The sequence below is a fragment of the Mustela nigripes genome, chromosome 13 (genome assembly GCF_022355385.1).
Source record: "Mustela nigripes isolate SB6536 chromosome 13, MUSNIG.SB6536, whole genome shotgun sequence".
In the NCBI taxonomy this organism is placed as follows: Eukaryota; Metazoa; Chordata; class Mammalia; order Carnivora; family Mustelidae; genus Mustela; species Mustela nigripes.
Genome location: NC_081569.1, coordinates 42,918,044 through 42,922,716, shown reverse-complemented (window position 1 = coordinate 42,922,716; position 4,673 = coordinate 42,918,044).

Below are 4,673 nucleotides of genomic sequence, written 5' to 3'. Positions count from 1 at the left end.
TGGCAGAGAGAGAGAGAGGCTAAGTCAGAGACTCTGGCTGTACAGGCAGGGTCTGCCTGCTGCTGCCCACCCAGGAGAGCCCATCACACTGGCTGCCCAAACCGGACACGCACACCAGCCATGTTTGCTGATGACAGAAATGGATGGGACAGATTCACGGCTACTCCTGAAATACATTTTTGTCACTTCCTGATACCCTTTCTTGTGTAGTAGGGAAGAAAGTGGCATCTGAAAAGCCCACCCAGAATGTTTTAACCCTGAATACGTCTGCAGGGGTTTGTGTAACTGCAGCTGTCGTTGGTCATGCATGTTTCAGGGAAAAAACAAAACAAAACAAAACAAAACAAAACAAAACAAACACCGGATAGGCACTGATTGCTTTAACGTTCTGTCAGTCCCCATTCTGGGCCACTGGACATTTGCCCGTAGCTTTGGCTCTGCCCCAGATTCAGTGGCAAATCCTTCCTCTAGCTGAAGGTTTCAAGGAGCCTTGGTACAGAAGTTCAGGGGACAATGTCAGGTCACTCTGGGACTTATCCTGCTTCATCAAATGCTCTGGTTCTGGATTCTGGGCTTCAGCCTCATCCTGGGATTGAGTCAGTTTGATTCTGTGTCGTAGGACCTGACTCCTGGATGCCATAGGTTTCAGTCTCTGCCGCCATAACCCTGCCAGGACCCTGGCCCCTTCAAAATCAGTACTCCCGTGTGCATACAGCTATTCTTCATTGGTAACCCACTGGAAACACAGATCAAGCTGAGACCCTATTACCCGCAATCTGTCCTGTGTGACCCACACTGCCACTCTGGGTTAATCACACAGTTATTGCCAACACCTCCCCCAGCTCTACCACCCCCACTTTCAGCAATCATATTTGCTTCACTTATGGGACACCTTCCTTTTCGTGCCTGAATCTCTCTAAATCACCCTGTCAACTGCTAGCACTCTGCGGATCCCTATGGTCCTGCGGTCCTGCTTGCCTGGAAGACCTCCTTCCTCTAACTTCAACTGGGCACCGATCACGGTGCCTAGCACGTAGCAGGGTGACTGGGAAGCAGTGTGGTGGAAGGGGCATGGGTATCTTGAGGAGATCTAGGTTCAAATCCCTGCTCCCCCACTTACACAAGGATCTTAGTTCCTCCAGAACGCCAAAGGATTGTTGTAATGATTATGTGAAATACTGTGTTTGGCAAGATTTCGTGGTTATTTCATAAAATACATCGGCTTTTCTTTCCTGCACTTATACTTTTTAACAGCTTTATTGATATTCACATATCATACAACCCACTGACAAAGAGTGCAATTCACTGGTTTTTAGAATATTCACTGGATGTAGATCTCTTAAAATGCAATTAGAGCATGAGAAATATGAGGTTTAGTAACACTTGAAAAGACTTAGGGTGTTAGTCAGCTACAAGGTTATGTAAATCAACAGTGGGATGCCATCACATTGCCAAAAAAGCATATGGGATATGGGGCTGTGATACACATGTGATGATCAGAACAAGGCAAGTACCAAGTTCCCTGTGATTCAGAGCTGGCAATGTGTTTGGTCACTGGGCCCATTTTAAGAGGGATGTGGGCAAATTGGAGCATGTCCAAAGAAATATAAAAAGGGTGATGAGAAACTGTGAATACTATGATATGCATCCTAGAGAAGTAAATTCTAAGAAGGGGTGAAACCCTGTCCTCAATTAGCTCAAGGCTGTTGGTTGGAAAATGAATGACATGGGTTTTTTATGTCCCCTTCCTAGGCCAGAAATTCAATAGGTGAATTTAAAAGCAAGCCGACTTCGACATGATAGAAGGAACAATTAAAGCTGTTGAAAAGAGAAATGCATTGTCCCTTCCTAAGCTGAAATTCCATATTTAATATATTACTACATTATTAGCAAGCCTGAGAGCAATGGCTTGTAGAGCTCTTGTTCTGAGTAATGGGCTGTGTTCAGGTGGATAAAACGATCAAGTCGGTCAACTCTTCTTTATTCAAGGCCAAACATCCAGTTTGTGGGTTTGTCTAATAGCCCATTCTTTCTCTTGTTTTTAAAAAAGATTTATTTAGGGGCACCTGGGTGGCTCAGTGGGTTAAAGCCTCTGCCTTCAGCACGGGTCGGGATCCCAGGGTCCTGGGATTGAGCACCACGTCAGGCTCTCTGCTCTGCTCAGCGGGGAGCCTGCTTGCCTTCCTCTCTCTCTCTGCCTGACTCTCTGCCTAATTGTGATCTCTGTCAAATAAATAAATAAAATCTTAAAAAAGATTTATTTACTTATTTCACAGAGAAAGAGAGCATGCAGGGGGGAGGAGCAGAGGGCGAGGGAGAGAGAAACTGAAGCATGACTTGGGGCTCAATCCCACAACTTAGATCATGATCTAAGCTGATCTAAGCTGAAGCCAAGAGTTGGTCCCTTAACCCACTATGCCACCCAGGTGCCCCTCCCATTTTTCATTCCTGCTTTTGATGTAAGAGAAAAGGATATGCCGAAGCGTCAATATGGATATTTTATTAGCAGTTTGATTACTGGAAATATTCCTAAAATAAGACTCTGGCATTATCTGATCAAGAGGATTGTGTCCCTCTCTTCTCCACTCTGTATGAAGTCCTTTCACTTTAGTACTTGAAATTGACCATGGTGCAAACATTTATGAAGTCAGCAAACACTACAGATCAGCAATCCAACTCTCCCCTAGCTCCTTGTGTCCCACTGCTTTAGAGTCTATGCTACATAAGGACCACAAAGCTGGCACAATTCTACTAGATTTTTGGACTAAGTATCTCTATGAAAAATATATGTAGAGCCAATGGTATTTAACTTTCACCTAGTGGCAATCTGGAACTTAAATAGTTTAATACAGTTAACTAGTTTCAGAAGAATGGATTTTTTTAGGGGAAAATATTTGGAGATTAGACTCAGTCTTATATGTATTTTTCCTTTAAAAAAACTCACAATAACCCCTGTCTGTATACTTGGAGCCTATTATGCACAGCTGCTTAGGGAGTGACTGAATAACAGACTAGAGGGACAGAGCCAGGACTAAGGCCTTTGGAAAAGGGAAGATAAAACTCTCTACTGGCCAGTGCTTGTCCTGCATGACAAGTGGCTCCTTGTGCCACCTATTGGACTTTGAAAGAACAATCTCTTCGTTTTTTATTCAAAGGTAAGACTCCAGGGGCGCCTGGGTGGCTTGGCTGATAAGCATCTGATGATCCCAGGGTCCTGGGATAGAGCCCCTCATGGGGCTCCCTCCTCAGTGGGAAGCCTGCTTCTCCCTCTCCCACTTCCCCTGCTTGTACTCCCTCTCTTGCTGTGTCTCTTTCTGTCAAATAAATAAAAAAATCTTTAAAAAAAAAAAAAAAGAGGTAAGACTCCAGCAAGTCTTTTCTGCAGATGGAACAAATTCATGATCTTCCCTAAGTCAGAACTATTCTATAAACCTTGCATTTTACAAGTCACCACGAAGGAAATCACCAGCAGCCCAAGATTCCCAGAGCCAACTGTTTTCTTTATCATCAACAAGCTCTAGGAATTACAGCTGGCACTTACTGAACATCTGTAGAATACTATGCCCTTTATAAGCAGTATCTCATTATGCATTCATATAACCTTATGAAATAGACATGCATATTATTTTCATTTAACAGATGGGGAAAGAGCTTACAAAGGTTAAGTGGTTATTAGACTTAAAAGATTTCTGTGCTCCCAGGTAACAGGGCTTACATTTCTTCCACTTTGTATATAGCAGACATTCTACAAATCATAAATACGTTGTAAAATGTGAATAAATAGAGCACCGTTCTTCTAAATACTCTGAGCCTGCTGACCCACTAGCCTTTTAATCAGCTTTTATCTAATGGGAAAACAGAATGATTTTCATTTATTTTGCTAGAACATGTTTTCCAAGGGAAGAGCTCACTATAATATCCCATTAACCCTATAATGACTTAGACTTGTTTTTCCAGTTTTAGAAACAAGTAAACTGGGGCTTAGCCAGGACTCTGTGGTCCTTCAGTCTTTCCATCACATTAACTGGAGGCAGAGGGAAAACAAAAGGCATGCCTCAAGAAGGACCTAGAAAGTTCTCACAGGAAAAGCAAAGTTCTGGATAAATCAGAGGCAGACTAGTTAGTTCTCAAAGAAAGACCATAACACCAGTTACACTGAGTATGGAGCTCAGGGGACAGATTTCTGCACCTGCTCTCCTACTTAGGCAAGTTGGGGAATGAACACATCCTGATTTTAAGAAGCCAACGGACTTTTAGGGAAGAGAACCCAAAGAAACATGGACATAAGGATCGTGAATTTGTAGTACAAGAACATGCAAAGAAAAACCACCGGAGACAGCAGTGGTTATTGAGAAAGGATTAATGTAGGTGGTAAGTGCTGCAGTAAAGGGAGCAATTGCATTTGCATACATTTTTGCTGACCTCAGCATCTTTGTAAAATGTCTTCACTGGATGCTGTGGAGAGACAAGAAAGTTTGAAAGAGCACCTGGCCTCTGGCCTCTGAATAGCTCACTGTCTTCCCTAGAGACTCAGGCAGGCTCTGAGAGCGTTTATAGGAAGCAGCAGCTGGAGAGACCAGGAGACCTGCCACCTGATCCTCAAGGCAGGCAGTGCAGTGCTGGGACACCCCATCTGGCTACCTGCTCTGGACAAGCTGAACAGCAATGGTTTT